The sequence below is a fragment of the Cupressus sempervirens genome, chromosome 1, assembly GCF_028749045.1.
Source record: "Cupressus sempervirens isolate cs-2001-9-10 chromosome 1, ASM2874904v1, whole genome shotgun sequence".
Classification (NCBI taxonomy): Eukaryota; Viridiplantae; Streptophyta; class Pinopsida; order Cupressales; family Cupressaceae; genus Cupressus; species Cupressus sempervirens.
The window spans coordinates 853,769,688-853,783,842 of NC_143118.1; the positions used below are offsets into that span (position 1 = coordinate 853,769,688).

At 32.2% G+C, this 14,155-nt stretch overlaps 1 pseudogene; it reads right to left on the reverse strand.

The window, feature by feature from the left end:
- Positions 1 to 6,448: 6,448 nt before the first annotated feature.
- LOC149580525 (ARM REPEAT PROTEIN INTERACTING WITH ABF2 pseudogene) lies at positions 6,449 to 13,798 on the reverse strand (annotated as a pseudogene).
- Between the last annotated feature and the right edge of the window lie 357 nt (positions 13,799 to 14,155).

The following is a 14,155-nucleotide window of genomic DNA, read 5'->3' on the forward strand; positions in this document are numbered from 1 at the left end:
TTGATGGTTTTAATGTATCCCAAGAGGTAATATGGGGTCATAAAGGGTGAAGAAATGTCCCTTTTGAGAAGTTCTAGGACAACTTATGGCCCCTTTTGACACATTATAACCATCAAGTATTGCATAAGGGGTCTTACAACCCCTTAAGACACACTTGATGGATTTAATACTACTCTTGTACTAGATCTAGATTTCAACCCTTTGGTGGGTCTATAGACTCAATCACATGTCTAAAGGAGAAAAGGGGAGTGGGAGAGAGAGATATTGAGAGAGAGAAGAAAGGGAAAAACTCTAATAAAATGTAATGTATAATTTGGATAGAAAAGATCACCCTACTTCATAAATCAAGAAGGTTTAAACATAATCTTAGATACCTCACCTCGATGTCGTCGATTGTAAAGCTTTCTCCCAACTAGACTTCCTTTTCCTTTGGTAGTACCTACTAATCTATCATCAAAAGCTTATGATGAAGATGACACTTGTAACAACTAGACTGTTATGGAAAACTTGTGATGAAGATCACACCTCTAACTAATAAAATATCATATAAAAATTGTGAGGAAGATAACATCTACAACTAGTAGACTATCATGCAAAACGTGTGATGAAGATGACACCTACAACTTCTAGACTATCGTGGAAAACTTGTGATAAAGATGACACCTCCAACTACTAGACTATCACATGGAAAATTTGTGATGAAGATCACACCTGTAACTACTAGATTTTCTTAGAAACATTGTGATGAAGATGAAGCCTCCAACTACTAGATTGTCAGATGGAAAACTATGATGAAGAAGGAACCTCCAACTATTATATTGTTATTGAAAAATTGTGATGATGATGACACTTGCAACTTCTATACTATCATGAAAAACTTGTGATGAAGATGACACCTCCAACTACTAGATTATCATGGAAAGCTTGTGATCAATATGGAACCTACAACTACTAGACCATCATGGAAAACTTATGATGAAGATGACACCTTCAACTACTACACAATCACATGGAAAACTTGTGATGAAGATGACACCTCCAACTACTAGATACTCATGAAAAATTTGTAATAAAGATGAAACCTGCAACTACTAGATTGTCATGGAAAATATGTGATGAAAATGACACCTCCAACTACTAGACTGCCATGCAAAACATGTGATGAAGATGGAACTAACAACTACTAGACTTCCATAGAAAACTTGTCATGAAGATGGAACCTACAATCACTAAAATCTCATGGAAAACTTGTTATTAATATGGAACTTGCAACTACTAGAGTTTGTTATGGAAAACTTGTGATGAAGATGGAACTTCCAACTACTAGAATGCCATGAAAAAATTGTGATAAAGATTGAACCTCCAACTACTAGACTATCATGGGAAACTTGTGATGAAGATGGTAGCTACAACTATTATACTATCACGAAAAACTTGTGATGAATATGGCACATGTAACTACTAGACTTTCATGGAAAACTTGTGATGAAGATAATATCTACAACTACTAGACTATCATAGAAAACTTGTGATGAATAGGGCACTTGAATTAGAGAGAGAGAGAGAGAGAGAGAGAGAGAGAGAGAGAGAGAGAGAGAGAGAGAGAGAGAGAGAGAGAGAGAGAGAGAGAGAGATTGGGGCACCTCCACAATTATATCCATATCCAAACATTCGATAGAGTGCTTATCACCATGTTTCATCATTTCAATATCTATTCTAAATTGGTTATCAGTGTTGACCATCAAATTTTCTTTCATTTGGGAAAAGATCTCCAATAATTTGGTTGGCCATCAAGAAGAATATTGCTACAAGTTCCTTTTTATTTCATGGTAATGCACCTTTGGCTCAATTTTAGACACTTATTCCTCCTATTCTTGACATACACACAAAAAATCATCACTAGACTTTCCTACATGATAAAAATCAAAGAGAAAGTCCACTAAAATGAATAGATGTACCTCATAACTTTTATAGGAGCTCTCGAAAATTTCTTTACAAGATCATTTATCTTCTAGTTCAACCATAAGAACCTCTCTCCTATATCTTGACCTTTAATTATATTATGCTTTACAATTATGTATACCCTGTAAGGGTCACCATTTGGATGAACAAAAAATTGAGTGACTCCAAGATCCATAGTCTAAGTTATAGAAGCTAAACCTTCCTTGTTAGAATTTGTATTTGAATCTTTTAATAAAATCCATTATGTTGTTGACATTTAGGTCAATTTGTCTATCAATGACTCAACACTTAGTCAACTGGTTGCATTGCTACTAAGCTCTATAGTTGTTACTAATCTTACCATTCTTCCTATAGTGTTAACCAAGTGTTTTAGTTACTCCTAAGCCAAGTAGTCAGAATGCAGTGTCTACCAAGCACTTGATTTAGTTTGAAGTGTTTTCCAAGTCACATGGTGTTTATTGAGCTTCAAAGACTATATACAGTGCAAACCAAGTGTAGTAGAGGCTACCAAGATATTTAGTAGAAGGGATGAAGAATCTAGTGTTAGTCGAGCTCTGTAGTGTAAACCAAGCTCTATAGTGTCTATCGAGCTCACAATGTTAACTCAATGAATCTAGTGTTGACCAAGTCATGTAGTATCAACTGAGTGATTCAACAGCTACCAAGTTTCTTAGTATTCACTAAGTCACACAATGTTGATTGAGTTTGAGATACTTAGAAGTTATTAGTATGAATTAAGATTCAAGTTCAACTGAGTGCCAAAGTTTTCTGAGTGTTGATAGTGTCTTCTATGTTTCAAAACATCACTGAGTTTGTCTTCAAAACCCAAGTTACAATAGTTGGGCCAACTTTATGAATTATGATATAATTGGTATTGTAGCCGACTCTAGTAAGTTGTTGTTTGGATTGGTATATATGTAATGCATTGTATCATATCCAAATATGTCATGGAAGAAGAATATGAAGTGTATGAGTGTGAATTAAAGAAGGCTACAAGCAATATAAGGGAAAACAAAGATTTATCTATCATAGTCAAGTGATCATTGTAACACAAGGAACCTCATTTAGCAAATTAGACTTATATATCAAAGATCAACCACTGATTCATCCTAAAAAGTTCAAATCCTTTAATAGGGTAGACTTAATAATCTCTTGCTAGATCTCCTAATAGACTATATACTTCATTATATGTTTGTAAATCCTTTAACAAGGTAGACCTCACAGTCCTTATTTCTCCTAATAGAGGAGATCACCAGAAGTGGTTAGTTGTAATACTTAATAGGTTAACTTTATATTGTAGTACTAAAGCTTGTGGGTATCATCCCCACCCTAGTTTTACTTTCTATTTGAAAGGTTTCCACATCAGCATATCTTGTGTCAAAGTGTTATCAATGTTTTATTTCTTTCATTGTTTTTATGCATGCAATTAGATTATAATATTATGTGAAGGATTAATTGGTGAAGTAAGATACATTTTTATTGGTTCTTGATTTACCCCTCCCCTCTTAGTAACCTTGGCTACCTTATATTTACAACAATTGGTATTAGAGCTATCAGTTCTCACTTCAAAAGTTTGACAGCTTGAGATAAGATCAGAGGAAATGGAGGTAAACATGCTAGATAAGGCTATTCAGAATGGTAAGTTGGATTTGGAATTGGTCATTGGACAACTAAAGAAAGAAAAGGAGAAACTCTCTCAATCATTGAAAATAAGGAAAGATCTTATAGTATAAATGGATGACAATATCTACACTAAAAGAACAATTGAAGACTTATGCCTAGAGAGAAATTTAGATGAAGCTAATTCAGCAATCAAAGAGCTATTAGAAAAGAATTCCAATCTTTGTGAATAATTTAGAAATTTGAAAAGAAAACAAAAATCCAATCAGTTAGATTACATGAAGTCATGGAAGAGAAATACAAAGCCAAAGAAGTGATAGAAGAGAAGGATAATGAGGTTCAATACCTGTCCCTTCAGCAAGCATATTGTATTGATCAACTTACTAGTGCAAATGAAGAGCTTATAAATCTAAGGACAAAGAATGAAAGACTATAAAATGATCTGAGCATTTAAAATAAAACCAATGAAAGAATGATAAAATCTTATGAAAGAATGAATCAGTTGAATGAGCAAAATCAATATTAGCAAGGAGCTCAAAAGAACAAAAGGCTTACTTGAAATCATTGTGGTAAGATAGGTCATACATCAAACAAATGTTGGAGCAATGGCTAAGAAAAATTTAATGGAAAGTATTACAATTACAATAAGCATGATCATAGAGCAAGTGAATGCATAGAGAAACCTAAGTTTGAAGGAAAATGTCACAAATGTAAGAAACAAGGACACAAATCTTCAAAGTGAAAAACCAAGAAGTGGAACCCAACACAAAAAATTGTGAAAAAAAATATTTGGATGGCATTACAACACATAGTGTAGATGTCACTACTGTAGTGAATTTGGACACATTGGAGAAAACTGTATGAAACATCAAATGAGGAAAATAGATACTACAAAAAGATGTTTTTTTTGTACAAAACTTAGACATCTTGCCAAGAACTACATGAGCACAAGAAGAATTGAATATGAAAAGAAAGACAAAGTTGATAATATTAGAAAATAAATGAGGTAGCAATAGGTACCAAAGTCTCCAAAGAATACAAGCCAATTTTTTGAAGTTATTGACACCTAAGTCAATGAGTTGGGTGGCTTAATCATTTCAACTTAGTTCCCTATGGAGATCACTAGAACTATGATTTAGAAGAAGTCATCCAACATCAATTACAACTAGCTAATAGAAAGATCCATATCAACATTCAAGATACACAAGGATCACCAAGTAATAAGGGAAATTCAAGACCTTATTGAGGTCAGGTTGCAAGACCTTACCAAGTGAGGTCAGGATACACTAGAACATTGGATGCAAATACTGAGTGATGGTGATTCTATCAAGTTGTGAATGTCTCTTGAGAATTAAAATCCAAACCACATGGAGGATAGCCTATCACTAGGAAAGTGTGATGTATAAAGTATTAATGGAAATCAAAAAGAAGAAATTTGTTAAAAGGAAAAAATGCAAAGAAGAATGTCAAGGACATCTTTGAACAAGCTTTGAAGTAACTCATACGGAGTCTCAATGAAAATTAAGTAAAATGATTCTTGAAGAAAAATGAGAAGAGGTTCACTCTCAAGTTAAACACATGTATGATATTGCTTAAGGATATTGAATCTATGGTGAAGAAAACTACTACTACATGGAAAATGATCTATTAGTTGCACAAAACTAGTGAGTTTGTTGTGCACATTGATGACAAAGATGATGAAGATGAGCTAGAAATAAAAGATGAAGAGATAGATGATATCAATCTTGATGATGAGGAGGAAGAGCAGGAAGCTACTAAAGGAAGCCTTTTAGAGATACAAAGCCTTGAGGAAACAAATGCATAGAAAATTAAAATAGTAGTCATGGCTTCATTTCCTCACTCTCTGAGCAAAGCCTTAGTGAAATCAAGCTTAGAGAAAGATTCTACCAAGTTGGTTGTGGACACCACTTCTACACCAAGCACCCAACCAAGCTTTGGATCTATTCTGTTGAGTGTTACATTGACTGAAGTGCCCAACACTTCATTTGCTGAGTAGCAAGTTCCTCTGTCATCAAGCCTGACCAAGCAGCAAGAAGGTATTCCTATTGTAAGTGTCATTTCTACATTTATTGCTATTCTATCTATTTCTACAATTATTTCTATTTTGAGTGTATCCATAGCTAGTGCAATGAAAATTGAGAATTAGTCTCAACTAAGAACTAAAGTCTTAAATAAGGGAAAATAAATTATTTCATCAATAATTTCTAATGAAAAATGTAAAGAGGAAGATATTGATCTAGATGAGGAGATTATTATTCCAAATTGGAATATCTCTATCCTCACTCCTGACCAAATGGATACTTTGGGAGGAATCTTGAAGAAAGCATGACTCAGAAACATAAGCTTAGAGAAGAGAAGAAGAAAGAAAATCAAATCCTTGAAGACATAAAGAGTATATTTGTTGATGCTCTGAGTTTCAAGTTTAATAGAAAACAACCTATTTTGGACCAATTAGTTAAAAATTTTCACAAATTCAATGGAGATATAAATGGATAGAAAAAACTATTGCCAAGAGGTGAAAGAAAATTTGAGAACAGAGTATTGGAGCAAGTTGTACAAAAAATTGCAATAGATCAAGTAGAGTTATTTACTATGCTTATTTCGCTGGAAATGTCTATAAGTAATGTGTTGCATTATTTATAAAATTGAGTGACACGTATATCATCATAAAGGAGATCAAGGATAAATTGTCCAAAGTTGACAAAGATGTGAAGGAAAGTGTACACTAGCTACCACTTGACCCAAGTTATAGTTCTACACACTTCACAAAAATAAGATATCTGAAAAAATTTCATTTAGAATTATTGAAGTAAGAAGCCAAAATTAAGGCCACACTTACAAAAATTTAGGGCATGATTCTTCCAAGCATGGATGCATTTTAGAAACACATTGCACATACAAAGACACTCATCCATGACAACAAATTCTTCATAGTTGACCACATCATGGAATTGTTAGCAGAAGTAGACATAGCCCATGCAAGTAAGGTATTGCAAGAGAATTGGGAAAAGACTATGGTACTAATTCTAAAGGTACATTCTAATTTCTTGTCACATTTTGGTATTAACATATTGATATTATAGACCTTTGGCATTTATGTCAAAAAGAAGGAGAAGTAAATATACTTAGAGGAGAAGATATGAAGGAAGAAGATTATTTGTATAGAGTATGTCATGATACACTATTGATAAAGGGGGGGAAAGTGTATATATAGAGAATAATGCTATACTTCAAATGTATGTATATAGGAGAGATATATGTATGGGGGAGTAGTATAGTATTATTTAGACACATGCACAGATAAGCATAAAATAGCTTTATAAAAGAAATCTTGAAAAATCAGAAAAATAGAGTATGTTATCAAGCCACAATAGCAAGAAGTCAAAATCGAGTTGAAGATTATGAATGATGAAAAAGGAAGTTTTTGACTTATAGTTTTGAATGTTCAAATTTTTGGTTTGATAAGTGTTTTTGTCACTAATGCCAAAGGGGGAGATTCTTGACATTTAGGTCAATTTATCTATTAGTGACTTGAAACACTTAGTCAAATGGTTAAATTTCTACCAATCTCTATAGTTTCTATTGAGCATATAATTCATCCTATAGTGTTAACCAAGTGTTTTAGTTTCTCTTGAGCCAAGTAGTCAAAATACAATGTCTACAGAGCACTTGAGTTAGTTTGTAGTGTTTGCCAAGCCACATAGTGTTTATTGAGCTTCACATACTATGTACATTGCAAACCAAGCATACACTAGTACATTTTGGTAAATATGTGACTATGTCACTAAAATATTTAGTCACACCACTAAATTTTTTAGTCATGTGACTAAAATTGATCGCATTCTAATATTTTTTTGTAATTTATAACTATAGGTGACTAAATACGTGACTAATTTAGTCATCAAGTAAAATCACAAGATCAACCAAGTAAAAGTGACTTAATGCTCTACCAAAAAAATGACTAAATGAATGACTAAAAATTAGTCACCTTAACAAAAATTACAAAATAAATGACTACGTAGTTAGTCATTAATAATCAGTCAATCAAACAAAAATGAATGAATAAAATATTATTAATCATGTATAATAAATTTCTTAAAATAATAATAGAATAAAATATAAATTAGAAGTTCCATTTCATAGAAATGTTTGTCTCCTAATAGGATTATTACATGAGAAATCCATCTACAACTAGCTTATTCTAGAAATTTAGATTTTAGGTGATTTTAACATATATTAATCAACAATTCATAATCAAGTTACGGTTGAAGGGAAATTCACCATGATAATATTGGCCAAGGTAATTTTCTTGATTGCAACTTTTGATTAGGTTTTTTCATTTTTCCTACCCAAATAAGGTTTTGGTGAATATATATGCTTAATTTAGAATGTTCATATTGAAAGGACATTTGTATCCACAAAGTGGGTGACACAACCATGCCCAAAGAATTTACATTTGACATATTATGCAAGCCTTTAATGACTTCACCATCTAGTATATAGATTTTATTAAATTAAAAAATAAATACTAAATAAACATAATAAAACTTTTATACATAATATTTAATATATTATTTATTATAAGTTTAATTTTACAAAATAAAAATTAACTAAAATTATAGGTGTCACATTTTTCACTAATTAAAAATAATAACACATGCATGAGATTAAAAAAAATTTAACATCTATCATAAAAATAAATGCTAAATCGATGTGAAAAATTGGCAATGATAAGAATGGAAGAGGAAATAAGAGCAAAACTCATCCATATAGGTCCTTTGAAGTCTTCCATCCTTCATGATAGAAAGGTTTTAATGGAAAAATATTCTACCTAATCTAGATGTGAAGGTATAGAGGCATAGGGCATGCATAGACAAAAGAGAACACAAGAAAGGAATTTAGGAATCTCATAAGCAAAATTTTGGGGAAATAAAAAAGTTCCTAGACCTCTGCAACTTGGGTGACTATTCTTCTTCCAGGTTCTTTTTTATGTTTCAAAGTCTTGCTAGTACTATCATTTGCTAAATTATTTAACTTTTCATTTCTGTGTATCCCCATACATTAGTTGTTGATGAAAAGTTGGTTCAAACCCTATCTTCTATAGAAATTCATGTATTTGTTATTTCATCTCCTCACATCATGCACGATATGCAATCTTGGTCACACACAACAAGTCCCTTGAATCTCTTCATCCCTTGATTAAATTTTATAAAACTACATGCAATCTTGGTCATTCCCAAGCCCCCAATTACTGAAAATAATCATAAATTTTTTCTATTGTGATGGAATTTGAGGCTATGAACATAATATTAGAAGTACTAACATATGTCTAGGAGCATGTATTTTACAAGAGAAGATAGCTAAGCATTGTAGAAATATGTTCATATTTCTCAATGAACAATAACACATAGGTATATCTTAGTGAAGTTGCATGGCAAGCTTGAGATAGATCATAAAAATTTACAAAATTTTCCACATTGAGGACTTGTACAATTGGACATTAACATAAAATTTTAAGCCCTTCTAAGAGATGTTGATCCACAACACTGAGAACATCCTATGTTATATCTATTGTACCATCAACCATGTCTATGTGGATAAATCTCATCATTAGTTCAAAAAATCCCCATTTTATATTTGGAATTTCAATGTCCTTTGCCTATTTCTTCCTTTATCCTCCATCAAACATGGCACAAAATGTATCTAATAATGCCAGTAGTGAAACCCTGTGAGGATAGAACCACCCAACTTCAACTAAAAAGGTAACATCTAGCAATGCATTACTATTTACATATTTCTCCCCTAAGTAGACCTAATGTATTAGAGGTGGAAGAGATGCATCTATTGGAGATTGTGTAGGAGCCATCTTTACTAGACTATGCAACACAATAACACCATCATATTGTTATTTTGAGATTGCACTTGGTGATAAAAGACCTACAAGTACTTCCAAACCATTGTTATCAACAAAAATCATCCTCTGATCGACAAGAGAATACAAATTACAAAGGGTTAATGAAAAATGTCTTGAACATTTTTTTAGATAGACGCATCAGATAGAGCAAGTGTTTCAATACTATTCCATGAATTGTCTCCTCTATTATTTTCAAGGCGTTTTCCACACAATCCTTTAAAAATTGAACAATCAATTCTACATCTTGCAACTATTTTACTCCTCCCTCCTTTACAATATCAGAAATATTATCCTCATTATCCACCATCCCATTTAGAGAAAAATAATAATGTTGAAGAGATCCATTTTAAAAATCAAGTAGCTCCAACATTAAAGTTAATCCATGATCATTAAAAATTCCATCTTGGTTATTTGAATTCAATGATAATCTACCCAAAGAAAAAGTTTCCATTTCCTTTAGTTGGGGATTGGGCATCTGAAACATATTTGAAAGAGGTCAAACAACCTCTCTTTGGATGATGTCCACCTTGAATTTAGGATCTATTGTAATAAATTTCCCTAGTAATAAATAAACTTCTATTTGGCTCTCATGACATATTGAACTCAACTGACCAATTATAGGTTTCAAAGCTCCAGAAAGAACCTCCTTTATGTTAAAAGATGAGTGCACCAAATTTCCAATCACACTAACTGCTTCATTGTGGATATCAACATCTTTGTAATGTAGCATTAGAATAATAGTTGGAAGTGAGTGGCATTCTACAATCTAGTTCTTGTTTGGTTCATTTTTTAATGCCAAAGTTCATAGAGCACCTACGGTTTCTCGCTACACATTAGTGTTAGTCAACTCAAGAAAATATTTAAGAGGAGGAATTCCTTCTTTTGTTCTCACAAGATTTTTGATAGCTCCACTTTCATGGGATAGATTTGTGATAGCAGTAATAGCTCATCAAAGGAAACTAATCAAAATATGACTGTTAGAGTCATTTATGTACCTATTTACTAAAGAAACATGATGAGAAGGAGAACTAACATTTGTAATGATTTGTTGATGCTCTAGATTCACTACAAAAAGCCCTAGTGCAAATGCAACCTCCTTTTTGACTTCATACTCATACACAATATGCCCCTCCCCATTATAACCTAGAGGTTCTTGGAGGTTTTGAACTAAAGATGGGATAGCCCCTTCTCCAACTATAAGGTATGCATGCTCTTCATGTTTGGATAATTTTGCAATAGAATGAGCAGCATGTGTGGCAATAATGTAATTGACCTCCTACCATGAAAATCTTTGAATTGAGTCTTTTGATCTAAATTTTCACATCTTGCGATAGAGACCTAATGGGGTACTCCTCCTCATTCTCCTTTTCCTATCCTAGAGATTTCTCGTAGTGAAAATTTTATATGTAGGAACTCTCATGCTCTTTCTAGGATAGTTTCCATTTAAGATAACAAAAAAAATGACAGGGAGTGATCCTTCTAATAATTGCAATTATGTGTTTTCTTGTATGTATAGTATTAGTCAATTGGCCTTGAATTGTTAGTTACTAGTCATTATGACTATACCATAAGATTGTTTGAATTTATTTCATAAATGAAATAGATATGCCATGATTATGTGAAGAGTATAAAATAAACAAGTAAGAATTCATATACCATCACATAAAGGAGAAATTGAATGAAATATTTCTCATTTTTAGATTTTAGATTTCATAAGAAAAAAGGATAGTGATGCATCTTGATTATAACATATAAGAAGCATATTATACATGAGATGACTATTAAAAATACTTTGAAGATTTGGCAAGGATCAATAGAGTTCAAATCAGGTAGCCCAACATGCTATAGTGGATGAGTTTTTGAATATTTTCATGACTCCAAGGGTTTCATTGGAGGCCCTTGGATCAACTATATGCTTAAAATGTGAGCACACTTCTATGAGTCGTTATATCCAAGATTTCTCAAGAATGAGTTCTTGAATGATGCATCGTAGCTCTCTATTCATGGAGTGCAAGGGTTTGTAATGAAGGCCCTCAGTTTTGACCTAGTTTGTGCCCATGCAAGTACACCATAAAATGAGATATTCAATGATCCAATATGCATGCAAATGGAGATGAAAGCTAATCTATATGATAACAATGCAAGATCTAATCTATTAATGCAAAATCTAATCTATGAAAGCAAGATCTAAGCTAATATGAAAATGCATGGATGAGATATGTTAATGGAAGCCATGGATACATGAGAGAAGAAGACTAGAAGATAAAAGTTCTCCACAAAAAGCTTTAGTATTCAAACTCCTTCAAAAATCACTCTCCAAACTTGCAACATAAAAAGTGCACAAAGTGTGTGTATATAAAATGAGGAAAGGGCTCTCCCTTATAAAGAAGATTGGATGATCAAGATTAAGAGGCAAAAAAATTTAATCAAGGGTGGAGAAAGAATGATCCGTGTGAAATAAAGATCTACCAATGAGAAAATAGGAAAAGAATTAAATGGAATCCCACTTAGAAATGTGCATTTAATTGTAGAGGAATATTTAATTTTAATTTATTTTATTTCCTCTTTAAGTGGGGATTTATTTAATTAAAAGGGAGCAAGTTCTTTAATTAAATAAGAAATATTTAATTAAATTAAAAGAGGGATTTTTCTCATAATAAATTAAAAGTGGATGAATTATTTAATAAAAAGAGAGGTTTTATTTTAATTAAATGGGGACTTATTTTATTTAATTAAAAGAGAGATTTTCTTTTAATTAAATATGACTTAGGATAAAATATTGAACCTTAGAAAATATTGAAATAATTAAATTTGATCATGGAAATTGATTTGAACTGACTTAATAAAATATTGCAAACCATTGATTTAAGAAATTGATAAATTGAATAATGGGGGGCCATAGTCTATGCGACCATTTTCCCCTCTTTGACTAATGTAAGATTGATTTGGGAAGACATGTAGTCAAAGAAAGAAATTGAAGTGTGAAATCGATTTGGGAACACAAAACAACCCAGATGTGTGGTTGATTCGAGAACACATTAGGAAAAAGAATACAAATAATATTTGACTTGAAAAATTTGAGGACAAATTTGATAAAACTAAATCAAGGTTTGAAGTTTGATAAATATCGCCCCCTCATGATCATAATTGAAATGAGATAGAGGAGAAACAACAAATTGATAAAATTGATCAAATCAAACTAAAGATAAGGTTCTTGATGCAAGATGAAAGATATAAGAATCAAAAAACCAAGGTAGATCATCAAGCATGAAATATTATGCCCTAAAGTTGAATAAGAAGAAAATATGTGGGGTGAAAGTAAATGGAAGATAGAAATTCAGAAGAGATGGAAAGAAATGGAAAGAAGAAAGAGGGTTTGCCTAAAATAGAGAATGCTCCAAAATTAATCAACTATTTAAGAAAGAAAATTTTGATTGAGATCATGAAAGAAGATAAGGAAATGAAGATCAAAATGTGACCATAGTTGATTAAAAGTCCACAAGAAAGATGAAGGGAAAACCCTCTCAAACTCATAATGTAGCTTAAAAATGAAAACTAACATGAAGCCTAACAATGCAAGCTACATGAAAATGCAAAGGTGTACTTGCAATAGAACAACTATAACATAGGATTTTGTGTTCATCATTCATTAGTGAATGTAAAGGAACTTATTTTCATCATTGAGCCATTATTAATGGACATTAGAAAATCAAACAATCATCACTAGTCACAAGTGCAACTATGAATATATGAATGTGATTTATATTAGATTGGAATGTGCAAAGATTCTAACATAAGCATAAAAGACCTAAAGGTCAAGATGACTTTGATGTTAGCTTACTCAATTTAATGTAGCAAAAACATGCTTGCATCAAGGCATAGATGCTAGGATGGTTGGAAGAATGGTTATGCAAAAACAATCAAGGATGATTCCTCAAATCTCCTAAGTGTTTCAAGGGGACAACAAGAGACACTCTAGAGTTTTAAGACCACACCCACAAGTAGAAAACAAATAAAACCATGCCCCATGCCCCAAGTCCTCTAGCTATGCATCCTAGAGAGACTTATCAAATAAGGACACTCAATGAAAGTTCATAAAAATCACCACACAGAGAGAAGATCATGACGTAGGTCAAGCATTAAGTGTGTTAACTAATACCGAGTTCTGAGGATAAGGATCAAATGCTTGCAAATAGGTAAGACCAAACCAATAAGTGTTGAAAAAACCTCAATGTCAGGGTTTGTATTGAAAAGTACAATTAGGGTGGTGTTGAAAAACATTATTTTCAAGGTGTCCTAAAAACTAATGCATCCAAGAGACTGAAGCTAACATGGTTATACCCCATAGACAAAGAGCAATTCCAAACCAAGGCAACAAGGACAAGGCATGATGGAGAAAGGCTAAGTGTCAAGGACATGCACTAAGAAATAGGGGTGCAAAGGCCTCAAGTGGCACCCATTTCTAGGTTTTCACCACTTGGATTATTTATTTATTTATTTTTCCAAGACTTTTTATAATTTTTTTTGTATTTTTCTACCAAAGCACCTATTTCTAGGTTTTTACCAAGGCACTTTTTCTATTTTTTTGAATTTTTGATTTTTTTGATTTTTTTTGTATTTTTGGAATATATAATTTTT